The sequence below is a fragment of the Macaca fascicularis genome, chromosome 8 (genome assembly GCF_037993035.2).
Source record: "Macaca fascicularis isolate 582-1 chromosome 8, T2T-MFA8v1.1".
NCBI lineage: Eukaryota > Metazoa > Chordata > Mammalia > Primates > Cercopithecidae > Macaca > Macaca fascicularis.
In genome coordinates, this window is record NC_088382.1 from 146,618,443 (window position 1) to 146,632,457 (window position 14,015).

The 14,015-nt window shown below is 38.4% G+C and overlaps 1 long non-coding RNA gene across 3 annotated transcripts in view; it reads right to left on the reverse strand.

The window, feature by feature from the left end:
- Nucleotides 1-2,063: 2,063 nt before the first annotated feature.
- Nucleotides 2,064-14,015, reverse strand: part of LOC135964828 (uncharacterized) — a 32,878-nt gene continuing 20,926 nt past the window's right edge. For 2 of the 3 annotated variants that reach the window (XR_012416962.1, XR_010577512.2), the window contains 2 exons: nt 8,161-8,352; nt 2,064-2,204 (listed from right to left, as the gene is read on the reverse strand). This is a non-coding gene — a long non-coding RNA (uncharacterized lncRNA). Of the gene's footprint in view, nt 2,205-8,160; nt 8,353-10,634; nt 14,008-14,015 lie in introns of those variants that run through there. The other variant, XR_012416961.1, reaches the window with a different exon arrangement.

Sequence of the window (14,015 nt, forward strand, 5' to 3'; positions counted from 1 at the left end):
GTGCCCTCTTACAAATGAAATTTGTTAAGGCTTTCTTTGAATTAATTAAAACCCCAAACTTACGGAAGAATAATAAAATACAGTGGTAATAATATTGATAGCTTCTGAACACATACATCTCTTCTTCTAGAAGAGATACATTCAAGCCAATAGACACCTCAAGTGACCTGTAAATAGTTATCTAATGAATTAGACAGTTTTTAATAGAGTCCATATTTTAATAAAATTCCAACCGTATTGATTTGCCTTTTCTTCTTCTTTTTTTTTTTTTTAAACATCTGTCTTCACACTCAGGGCTCTGAAAACTGGAATCACTCTGTCTCAATCCAGCTGATAGGTTTATCACACGCTAGTGTGGGAAGTGATTGTCAGTTTGTCTTTGTTCTTGCCTTTATTGTAGGGAAGTTTTTTTTTGTTTTTTTTTTCTTTCAAAGTGATTCACAGGGCTTTGTAATTAGGCAGGCTGATTAGAATATCTCTAGTCACATGCAGAAGATTGCCTTCTGAGTGAGAGATGAGTGAAGGTGGTATCTGCTTTGTCTCAGAAGATACCCTGTTGGTAACCCCCCCACAGGACTTTGTTAGGAAATGCTTCCTTTTAGAAATGGACCCCCACTTCCCTTTGAATTTGGTCTTTCCTCAAGCCAGAACAAACCCACCTAGTCAGTCAGCATGACAGTTACTAGATATAAGGAAGAAAACCACAGGAGTTGAACGAATCCATTCCAAGATAAATAAATCTAACACACTGCTGACTTACAGTAAGGATTAACTGTTCTAGCACTCACCTAGGGAAATATCTACCTATTGGGAAGCTGCTTCTTTCAAATATAATAAGGATTAATTGCTTGCTTTATGGTTATTATTAGATAGGCTAAATATTCCACTTACACTACAGATGTCCCCAGACACACTGAAAATAGGGAATGGAATACAGTGGAATATATTGATGACAAATATTTGTTGGCTTCCTGTTAAGATTCTATGTAAAACTCTCTTTTTCAGTTTCCATGGTTCTTGCCCAGTTCATTTGTTTCTTCCTACATATCTTCCTATCAGTAACTCTTCTGTGTCTTCCTCTTCTACCTCAACCTTATACATAGTACTGTTGGGTTCTCGTGTGTCTCTCTTTGTTTAATCTCTGGATCTCCTTGAGTTTAACTTGTGGATATTTTGAATCTACTACTCCAATAATTCTAACTACATCCTACATAATCATTACTCCCAAGTCCTCATCTCTGGCATAGATCCTTTGTCTGACATCGTATCGGGATGAGCTACCAACTCCCTCAGATAACAACAACACTAGCCATGTTCTCATAGTGTAATGGTGCCTGTTGGCATGCCGTTCTAGAAGCTGTCTTTCACTGAGTACTGGTTACATGCCTAGCACATTGTTATACACTTTAAGTGCGTTTAATTAGGCTTTTTACAGGTTAAATAATCAGTAACAAGTTAATGGACAAGCATCAACTTGAATCCATGTTTATTTGACACAAAGTCTTGTAAAGACTTTGGACAACTCAATGAAACGACTGGTGATCATGAATTATTGACTGCCAGAATAAGTCTGCTTATCCACTTTGAGATTCTCAAGTTTTTTTTTTTCACTCAAATGCACTATTATCCTCTCCTAGATCCCTCAGACTGTTAAAAGATTAGATTCAGATCCTAATGTCCAAGCTGTCTCCCACCCCAGACCAGGTAGTATTGTTACCTTTATGTGTTTATTGACAGCAAAGACAATAATCTTAATCACTCTATTTAAACCAAAGGGTTTGTTCCTTTTTAAACACAATGCTAGTTACAATTACAATAAATCCACACACCCATGAAGAAAATGAAGTCCTGCCATTGCTCCACGAATTTGTCATCCAACACTTGTCACCTTAAATATAGTCAAGAGAGTGAACTCAAGGCTGATGGCCCAGGAGCACTGTTACGTACATATTTATGGTGCCTGGCCCCAGAAACTGTGATAGAAGATTAAGGTCTGTTTTGTGGTTTCTATGTGTATTAGGGCATTCTTGTATTACTATAAAGAAATACCCAAGACTAGGTAATTTATGAAGAAAAGAGGTTTAATTGGCTCATGGTTCTGCAGGCTGTACAGGAAGCATGCTGTTGGCATCTCCTCAGCTTCTGGTGAGACCTTGGCAAACTTACAATCATGGTGGAAGGTGAAGCAGGAGCCAGCACTGTACCTGGTGGGAACAAGAGCAAGAGGTGGCACTGTAGGGGTGGCAGGGAGGTGCCACACTTTACAACAACCAGATCTCATGAGAACTCTGTCACTACCACAAGGATAGCACCAAGTCATAAGAGATCTGCCCCTATGACCCAAACACCTCGCACCACCTCCAACATTGGGAACTACATACATTTCAGCATGACATTTGGGCATGGACAAATATCTAAAGTATATCTGCATAGAGCTTGTGAACTGTCACACAAATGTCATTTGCTCACTTACACATCAGAATACCCATATATGGCATACAAATTCTCTACAAATCACTTGTTAGTAAAGACGGATTGTGTAAAACAAACAAACAAACAAAAAACTACAGATGGAGGTTTAGAAAGGAAGAATATCTGAAGTTGTTTTTTTCAACTCACCATGGGCCTAACAAGTGACAATTTAAAGTATCTTCCAAATAATGTATAAGCCTATGGGAAAACCCTTTTTTGTTGTTGTTGTTGTTGAGACATCTCAGCAGTGACTGGTTCTTTGTCACAAAGGGTCATGTTCATGGGCACATAGTGTGGGATCCTGAAATCATCCTGTCCTAAGAATCAAGTCTAGCAGGAGCAATAAGCATCTAAAATAGGCATCAATCACTAAGCAATTTAATTACCCTTCTGTTATACCTCCCTTTACCATAAACATGATTTTTGTATTGATCTAATTTTACTAATATTGAGTGTTTGTCTAATATATGAGAATATGTTATTAGAATCAGTAATATTCAACCTTGCAATATCATAATATGATAGAATGTCTCTGTAATTGCTAATATATTTACTCAAAACATAATAGCTAAAAGCAATGACAGCATTTGACTGAGAGATGTGCAAGTTGGATAGAGGTAGGTGAGTATAGCTCATCTCTGCCTCAATATCATCTAGGGTGGCTACAAGAATGGCATTATGTGAAGGATCACTTATGAGGCTGCAAATTGATGCTATTAGTTGAGAGCTGAGATGGAATTATTGGTCAGAATATCTACACGTGGCCTCTTCATATGGATGGGGCTTCCTCACAACATGGCAACTGCTTTCAATGGCTGTTATCCTGAGAGAAAACTGCTCTAGCACAAACTCAATCACCTTTATAGCCTAATCTCAAATGTGACTAAAAGTCATTCACCTCACATAATATTCATTAGAACCTGGCTGCAAAGCCTGGCTCATGCTCATATTCAAGGAGAGGTAAAGGAGATCTTACTGATTAATGGGGAAGTGTCAACATCCCATTGCAGGAATAAAATGAGTGATGAGATTTAGTGGTGGAATTGCTCTTGGAAATTGCAGTCTGCTGCACAATGTCTGGTATACACATTTTTTAAAATATAGAGGTTATATTAGAAAAAAATGAAGAAAGAAAAGGAGAAAGGATGTAGAATACAACTATTTATAGTTTACATCTGGATATCACCTCCCACTCCCTTAATTTCTATTCCAAATGACTAGGTCTTATATATTTTTGTGCCTCCTAAGTATTTACTACATCTTTGCCCCAGACATGGACACCCTCTTAATTATTAAATTGTGTTTGAAAAATCCCAGTAGTAGTCTCTTTGTATTCCTTACTTCCAGCATTTTAGTCATAATTTCCTCCTAAGCATGATCTATAATATGTATAGGGTATTTTTCTAATATAGAAAAGATCATGTCAAATGGTTAAATTTTCTTCAATCTTCCCTCACTACTAATACACTAATGCCCTTACATATACAGACTATGATAAACTGACGTATGCTATGTTCACAGAATCCCTTTCTTCTCTTGTAATCTGTTCTTGACTTTGGGTTTATGCTAAATTTACTTTAATGACATTCAAGGATCAAGTGGAAGGGGGTTAGCAGTGGGAGGCATTGCCCAAATCCACCTTTTCCTATAGTGGAAAGGCTCCATTTCATTCTCAGAGAATGATCTTTTTCACAAGCACCACCCCCTGCATGTTGTTGTTTTTTGCTTTGCTTTCACTATTTATTTAATTTTTCTTTTTTTCACTGTCAACGGTTTCACCATATGAAGGTGCCTATGGCTTTTCCCCTTTAGGGAAACAAGGCATCAGCAAAACAGACATCTGCATCCCAGTATGGATCGGTAGAATTTGTTTGAAGTGCCACTCACTGGGCTCTGTGCATTGCAAATCCTAGTCATTGAAACAGGGCTTGGATTGCTTCCTCGACCTCTTCTTCAAATAAGATTGCCACTTCCCGCATTTCAACAGCACTTACTAGGCTTGCCCAGCCTTGACTCTGAGGAAGCGGAAACTGCTGATAAAACATTTATAGGTTCCGAGGGAGGCCATCACCCACTCACTCGGAGCAGTTTTTATGGGGCCGCATTTCTCCCCATACTATGTGCTTGTTCATTTTGCTGTTGCCAGAAGGAATGAAAGCATTTATAAAATTGAAAATATCTAAGAAATAGTTTGGAGGAAGAACTCTCTCGTTTTCTCCCCTTCCCTCCTCTCCCCTCCTCCCCTTTCATCCTCTCCCCCTTCTCCTCCTCATTCTTCCCCTTTCCCTCCCTCCCTCCCAGTCTCTCTCTCTCACTGTATAAAAGTGCCCTAAGAAAAGATTAAACCCAACATCCAGTTACTCAATATGAGTTTGCAAATCACTTTTCTGGAAATATTTTGTCGTAAACATAATTTTTCCCATGTGTATTTGGCCTAAAACCCAGGTCATTCTAATTGTTACAGGAAAGGGGTCCCAATCCAGATCCAAGAGAGGGTTCTTGGATCTCATGCAAGAAAGAATTCAGGGAGAGTCCACAGTGCAAACTGAAAGCAAGTTTATTAAGAAAGTAAAGGAATAAAAGAATGGCTACTTAATAGGCAGATCAGCCCCAAGGGCTGCTTGTTGACCCTTTTTTTATAGTTATTTCTTGATGATATGCTAAGGGATGAATTATTCATGCCTCCCTTTTTTATACCATATAAGGTAACTTCCTGATGTTGCCACGGCATTTGTAAACTGTCATGGTATTGGTGGGAGTGTAGCAAGCAGTGAGGACGACCAGACGTCAAACTCATCGCCATTTCGGTTTTCATGAGTTTGAGCCAGCTCCTTTACTGCAATCTGTTTTATCAGCAAGGTCCTTATGACCTGTATTTTATGCCAACCTACTGTCTTATCCTGTAACTTAGATTGCCTCAACCATCTGGGAATGCAGCCCAGTAGGTTTGCACCTGATTTTACCCAGCTACTGTTTAATTAAGATGGAATTGCTTTGGTTCACATGTCTCTGACATAATGATAAAGACAATTGATGAGACTTATTTTTTTTTCTTTATCAGGAAACATTAAACATGTATTCAAATGAAGAACCCTCACAGTCATTTTAGAATCCTAGAAGATCAAAGCTAGAGTATGTCTGAGTGTTTGAGATTATTTAGGTAATGTCAGTTGATTCTGAAAATGAATGTAAGTGGGTATGAGACTATGTGGACATACAAATTCTCAGCAAATGGTAGGTTCTCACTAAATGCAGAATGGGTAAGTAAATGAGTGAGTGAACAACAAATGGATAAATTTTAGATTCAGGATATCTGATAATTCAGGAAATCTGGATTTCAAATTTGAGGATTTTGCTGGCTCCTGTTGGAATGACATAATAGCTAAATCTTACTGAGCTGCTTGCCATATGCCCGTTGTCATTCTAAGTGTGTACAATTCATCTAGTCTCCACAACAGTGCTATCAGCTTAAAACAAATATTGGCTTCACTTCTGTAGTTCAGGAAAGTGAAGTTCAGATAGCCTTAGTAACTTGCCAAAGGTTACACGGCGGGTAAATTTAGATCTGGAGGCAATTCCAGCTGTGTGACTCCAATGTCTGCCTTTCTGTCTGTGGCATTAAAATACGAGACCTGGCTTTTTCTGTGTCAAAATTGCTCACATTTTGGTAGAGGAAACATACAAACAATATAGAAATCAAGTGCTTAAAAAGTATGTATATCATGGAGTGTGATAAGTGTAATTTGTGTCTTCTCATTTTAGGAGTGAGTGGTTTAGAAGACAAAAAGGTGAACCATTATAGCTGCTTTTAACCTACTAATTTAATATTGGAAAATATGTGCTGAAATTCTTCTTACTTATTCTGGGGCTTCATCTAGTTATATTTTTCCTTGCACACACCTTTCTGCAATCATCTTAGCACCTTCTTTGTTATACCTAAAAAATATGTCATAAATGTTTAAAACACCTGATTCGAGTTAATTTTCTCTTATGAAAACCCATACATAGAGAAAGTTGCAGTGATAAGGATTTCATTTTTCATAGATTTTGTATGTGGGGCTTAATATAAATGTACTAGCTAGGTACCAGGTGGTGACTATGTAGTAGGCACTTCTCCCATATTTTCCATTTTGACAATTACAATATTATGAGGGAGGTAATTCGATCTGTTTTTAACTAAAGACATCAGAGACTTAGAAATGTTGAGTGATGTACCTAAAGGAGGTAGAAAGTCCAGAACTCTAATCCAAGTCACTGATCCCTAATCCAGGTTTTTTTTTTCCTACAAGAAGCTGCCTCATTAAAAAAAAAAAAAAAAGTCTGAGATATTTGTTGTATATTCAAACTGTATTGCCTTCCTATGCCTTTATCTACTGACTTCAAAATAGATTGATACAGAGTAAATAATAAAATCAGCTTTGGGATCCCAACACATTTAAAAGAGATAAGACCTCATATAATTAGATGAAGGCAGATATAGGCAAAGTTTAAATTTTTAAATCGTATTTGGTTCTCTAAAAGTCATAGTAAAAAGATAAATTAATCCGCTTATGTTCACTGAGCTGTCAGAGTGCTTTAAGTATCATTATCTTCCCTAATAAAACAGGTCTATGGTGGAGAGCTAACTTTATTTCAATCCTTCAACTTATCACTTGCTCTCCTTGGCACTACTGAAAACATGTCATCTAGTATTTAAATATGTGGATTTTTATTCTAACTTCATAGATGACAAATTGAAATGCAGAAAAACGAGGTCACTTTCCAAGGTTATACAATTTTGAAGTAAAAGTCTGGCTATCAAAACCAAAGCCACCTAACCCCAAGTCAATGTTTATGAAACTGTGAAAAATATCTCTGCATGGAGGAGACTAGAATTGTCAAGTTTGTCTCACAGTTTGGAATGTCAGTAACAGTTTTGTGCTTTTCTTCTAAAACTCCAAAATTCCCCTTGTGCGTGTGTCTATGTGTAGGCTAGGGCAACAAAACCCTTAGGAGACATATATGAATAAAAGGAGAGCAGCCATCTATTAATGAAGTGCTTATCCTTTTCAAAGTTTTATTTATTTACTTAAAACTTTTACATGTCCCCCAAATATTCCTATGTTGAAATCCTAACCCCAGGTACTTCAGAATGTGATTTTATTCGGAGAGAGTCTTTATAAAGGTAATCAAATTAAATTAGGTTGTTAGGGGGGATTCTAATCTGATATCACTGGTACTATAAATAGGGGAAATTTGAAAACAGAAATGCACACAGGTAGAACGCCACATGACCATGAAGGCGGTTATTGGGCTGATGTTTCAACAAGTCAGATAGTGCCAAAGAATGCCAGCAAATCCGCAGATGCTGGGGGCGTGGCACAGGGCAAATTCTCCCTCGCCTCCCTCCTAAGGAACCAGCACTGCTCACCGCTTGATCTCACAGACTTCTGGCTTCCAGAACTGTGACAGAGTAAATTTCTGTGTCTCAAGTCACTTAGTTTGCGGTACTTTTTTTTTTTTTTTTTATCATAGCCTTACAAAAGCAATACAGATGCTGTGCATTAAGATTCAAAATATACTGGATTTTCTTTAAAGACTAGAAATAGTTAATCTCCTCTTTCAGATTACAGATACAGACTGTGCCAGTATTTCATTCTATCTCTAAACAAAGGAAACGCCATTAAAACGATAAATAAAACATTTTACCATGGCTGATACAGAAAGCATTTAAGTAGCTCTGGCTACCACCTGGACTAAATTCTTCAATCATGACTGCCATCCACGAGCTTCAGACAGTTTAACAAGTGCAGTTGAGTCAGTGAGAGACACCAAGTCCATGAGAGGGAACAAGAGCACCATAAATGAAGAGTTGGGTGACAGAGGGTCCTCATGGAGAGCCTGATGTGAAAGGAAAAGCATAAGTGTGAGTCTAAACAGTAACCTAACCCACTCCAACAAACTCCATCCCGTTCTGCCCAATCCGCTACATGCCATGGATTTGGGACCAAAGGAAGGCTTCTTTGATATATTTGATAAGCCTGGAACAAATCTATTAATAAGCACAACTGCTTGGCTACAAAACACTTGCACTCTCACCCTTTATCCTTTTGGTGAATTAAAAAAAAAAAAAAGACATCTCCCATTGAGGAGGAGACAGGAGGATCATGAAGAGACATGGCCAGACTGTGGTTATGTAACTGCGAAAGGATGAACTGGTGGGCAGTGGCATTGGAGTGGGGCAGCAGGCAGAGGAGGAATTGTTCAGTTGAACATTGTGTGATTCCACATGCAGCATTCTAGAGGAGGTGGCCACAAGCTGAGCTAGCAGGGAGATGGAGATTGAGCAAGCGGGAAATTGAGAGTAACCAGAGCACTGCCAACAGTATTGTTCAAGTCGTGGGTAAAACAATTTTTCACATGCGCTCAAGGTCTTTGAGTAAGGAAAGAATCATAAAATGACTCTCATCAGCATCCACAAAATGTACTTCTGAGAAGGCAAGAGGGCTACATGTCTAATATGCTGGAATTCGTGCTAACATAGGAGAAGTGTACACTGAGTGTTTTGCCTGCCATTTGTTCTGCTTCCAGTGGTCAGGGAGGAGACAACATTTGAGCTGGCCTTGAAGGATGTAGACAGCACGCATCTTCTGATTTCACATGCCTCTGCTCATCCCAGAGACCTCTGAACTTATCGGCTTTATACAGAAACGTTAGTGACGGTTGGCTAGCTTGAGCAATAACACTTCTCTGAGCAAACCAAATTGTCTCAAGCTTTCATCATTTTGTTGGTGGGTGTTCAGATGCTGTGGAATAATCTAGCTATCCAGCTGCTTCAAATGTTGCATTACCAAAGAAAATCATTTATTCAACTGAACACAAGAAGTTCAAGGCTGCCTGCAGACACAATCCATCTGTGAATGCAGCTTTCCTTGGCCCTGGTGATGGAATAGTACATTAAGCTCCATGATATGCACGACCCAGGGTTCATCTTTGAGGTTGAAATCTTAAATAAAGGAAAAAATGATAACATGGCCTTTGGGTCGTGTCCTTTTCCATGAGTTTCCCAAGTCATTTTTTGCAAAAGAATAGGCTTTTTGTCCGGTAGTGTGCATACCACACAATGCAGAAATTGGAAATCAAATGACAGTATTGTACTAGTCACCCTTACCACTGACCATTTTAACATAGCAGAGGCATTGCTGCTTAGTGGTTAAGCATGTCCATTCTGTAGCCAGACCTTTGGATCCAAATTCCAGTTCCTCTGCTTACCAACTGAATGATCCCTGGAAATTACTTAATGTCTCAATACCTCAGTTTCTTTATCAGTAAAAAGGGAATTATCGTAGCTCTCATCTTATACTGAGAATTAACTCTAAACTACTTCCAAAGCTCAACAAAAGTTGGTTGTAGCAGATTAATTTCTGAACTGTGGGATATTCTTTAGAATTCCTGGTAGACTCCATCTCAAACTTTTATCATCTCTGAAATTGACTATACAAAAAAAAAGTGTCTATTAAGCCTCTTAAAACAATGTTGATTACAATGATTTTAAGAATGACATTGTGATAGCAACAATGACAATTCTTTAAAAATAGTTGTACCTAAGATTCTTTAGTGATTGTATATGCTCTGGGCTCAATGCTTTATTCCACAACATGTTATTTAATCCTTCTCCAAGCCCTTTACAATGAGAGTTATGGTTCTTCACATTTTATGGAAACAAAGAGAGGTGTTCACAGCAACTAGGTAATTGGCTGTGCCTCTCACCTCTGATAAGTGCCAGGACCTGGATTTAAATTAGATTGGCTGACTCCAGAACCTCCGATCTTAATCTAATTACTTTAGTTTCTCATGTATCACTCTGCACTGCATTCATCAGTGTAAGTACTGTATCTCCCTGTAGATTGAGATATAGAAGCGACATTTTCTTCTCATTTCTCTTGTACCCTTCTGCAAAACCCCGGTTTTTCCTACAGCATGCCAATACTATTAACAGTGCTGATTGCTGGTGGTTCTTGGTTTATCTTCATACAGTCATTGATCTTTTAGCGCTTAGTTTCTAATTTTTCTCTTCATCCTATTTCCTTCTTTTAAATGAAATCTGATGATATCAGGACTCTGCTTAAAATTCATCAATGGTTCCTCATTTTGGGGGGAGGGAGTGAAAACCAGATCATTACCTCAAACTGCAAACCTCGCACCATCCAGCCCTGTCCATATGTTTTTTTTTCATGTGACTTGCTGTTTCCTCTTGATCTCTGCACTTCAACCACAGGGTTTCTTCTGTCCTGTTCCTAATATAAGCCTTGATCTATCAAAACACAGGGTATCTGATATGCTATCGCCTCGGTTTAAGCATTCCTTCCTTCTGCATTTGTACAGGTTTTTCTTCCTAGAAATTTAAAATCAGTAAATGTTTCCTTGTGGAAGACTTCCTGGAATTAAAATTAGACATTGTCAAAGTGCTATGTACCTCTTCTCTGTAGTACCTGTTGCAGCTGACCTTGTCCATTAGACCCCAAACTCTATGAGGGGTGGATATTAATACTTAAGGACCACAGTAAAATAGAAAATAATTCATTTTGACTACAAATCTGTAAAAGGGTGTGTGTATTTAAAAGGGCCCCCATTTCACTATCATTGAAAAATGCATTAATTGTATTTTCACCATAATGGAGAAGATGGAATTTTGTGATTGCACACACACACACACACACATATAAATGTATACAGACCACAGACTTACTTGTAAACGAATTGAGCTTGTATTTCTAAGCAGATTTCAGTCAAGCAAATGGAAAATTGCAGTCAGAGCATAAATGGGATCCCACTGGGAGAATCAACATCATGGGGTATAGTCATGAGTGATTCCTCTTTGCTATTTGATGTCTTCCACCACATGATCCTACAGTGTCTATTCAATCTCATCTTAGACATGTTGTCAACCCACTATAAAACATCACACTGAATCTCACCTCTTACACACCTGGCTTGTGACCTGCCTGGGTTCACACCCAGATCTCATGCCTCCCTAGGCTCTTACTTGCTTCATTCCCTGCCTCAATGCTGTCCCTGTTCTTTCTAAGTGTCTTATTAACAGTGCCACTTCAAGAGCAGATATGTGGAGCTAGTGTTCAAGACCTGTGTATCAAATGAGAATGGTTTCACAGTGATTCTGTGAAGGTGTCCAAAGATGAAGACTGATGTGTAATAGGCCATGAATAAATGTTATTCTACCATACTCTGTTATTCAGAAACCAGAGCTAAGTCCATCTTCTCCAGGAAGCCTCCATGGATTGCACCCATCCAAACTGACACTCCACCTCCACATTACACTACCATGTGCTGTCTACGCTGTGCGTTCCTACTCATCTCATCCCCGGGATGGTTCTGTAACTATTTCATATGTACATCTGTAATCCTTTAAATAGATCACTCGTATACTAAGAGCAGAAAACTTGTCTAATGTTAACTCCTTATTCTCATTCACAGAGCCTCAAAATAAGTGAATAGAGCCGTTTAACTTTTAAGGACTGAAATTTCTATCATACATATCAGCCACCCTGTACTGTGTGGGGGTATTAAGTATCCCACCTCATTAATTTCTGTGATAAAGAAGGTGCTGTGGATATCTAATTTTAGCTTACTAAATAAGCTTACTCAGTCTTTTTAGTAATAAATAGCTTTGGCTTAAAGGAAGTATCCATATGAGAGAAAATATTCTGTTAATGTATTTATTTTAGTCCTATTGTTGCATGGTTCCACTAAGGTATCTAAATTGTATTATTGATTTACACATGCATGTGTAAATATGTTTGACAACATTTTGAAGATATAAAAATATTCACCATGTAATATTAATTGAAAATAGGAGAACAAATGGTATGTATTATGATCTCCACTCTGCATAATGTAAAATTATCAGCCAGGCTCAGTGGCTCACGCCTGTAATCCCAGAACTTTGGGAGGCCAACGTGGGCAGATCACAAGGTCAGGAGATCAAGACTATCCTGGCTAACATGGTGAAATCCCGTCTCTACTAAAAATAAATTAAAAATAATTAGCCAGACGTGATGGCAGGCACTTGTAGTCCCAGCTACTCTGGAGGCTGAGGCAGGAGAATGGCCTGAACTTGGAAGGCGAAGCTTGCAATGAATGGAGATAGCACCACTGCACTCCATGCTGGGTGATAGAGTGAGACTCTGTCTCAAGAAAAAAAAAAAATTATCAATTACATACTAGAAGGAAAGTCATTAAATATTAACAGAAACTGAATCTAAATATGATTTTAGATATAATGTTTAAATATACTTACATTCATTACTATTATTTTCAATACATGTAATAAATGACTCTTACTTGCTCAAATGTTTCATTACATCAGTGTAAGATCTGGAAGTTGTAAACTTACAAACTCTTAATAAAATGTATAAAAATTGGCAATGTGTTCATTAATTACTGTATCAGTCCATTGTCACACTACTGTAAAGAACTACCTGAGACTGGCTATTTATAAACAAAAGATGTTTAATTGACTCACAGTTCCACATGGCTGGAGAGGCCTCAGGAAACTTACAATCATGGTGGAAGGTGACGGGGAAGCGAGGCACGTCTTATATGGCAGCCAGAGAGAGAGAGAGCCAGGGAGGAAATGCCAAACAGTTTTAAACCATCAGACCTCATGAGAACTCACTCACTGTCACAAGAACAGCATGGAGGAAACAGCCTCTATGATCCAACCACCTCTGACCAGGTCCATCCCTTGACACATGGGAATTAAAATTTGAGATGAGATTTGGGTGGGGACACAGAGCCTAACTATATTAACTATGATATTTTTAAACTAAATGCTTTTGGTGAGTGTTTATTATGTGTTTCTGCTGGTGCATAATGCAGTTTACTAGGTACAGATAAAATAATAGCAGAATGTCAACATTTTGACTGCTTAAGTATCTACCTTTAGTCTATTGGGAAGTAAAGATAAGTTCAAGCCTAAAAATGTACTCAAAGTGAAATAATATAGTAATACAAGTTAATGATGAAGGTCATAAAAATATTTCAAAGAGTATGATCACTAAAATAAAATGTAAAGCATAATAGGTGCTATATAAGTAAAGAAGAAAAATGTGTGTGTGTGTGCGCATGCGCACGCATGTGCTGGCATGGTTTATGATATGCATATTAGGCCTGTGTGTGTAGAAGCATATTGATTTGTGTTTGTGTTGGCATATGTGTGGGGAAGATTTGCAGGGGGTCAAATAAAACTATAAATAGGCAATGCAGTTCAGGAGGGACCTTGAGAGGAACCGACCTCAAAATCCTTAGAAGAAATCTTGTTCCTAAGAGTCAAATCATGCATTTAATCTAGGCAATGTGGCTCACGCCTGTAATCCCAGCAGTTTGGGAGGCCAAGGCAGGCAGATCACCTCAGGTTGGGAGTTCGAGACCAGCCTGACCAACATGGAGAAACCCCATCTCTACTAAAAATACAAAATTAGCCTGGTGTGGTGGTGGCACATGCCTGTAATCCCAGCTACTCGGGAGACTGAGGCAGGAGACTT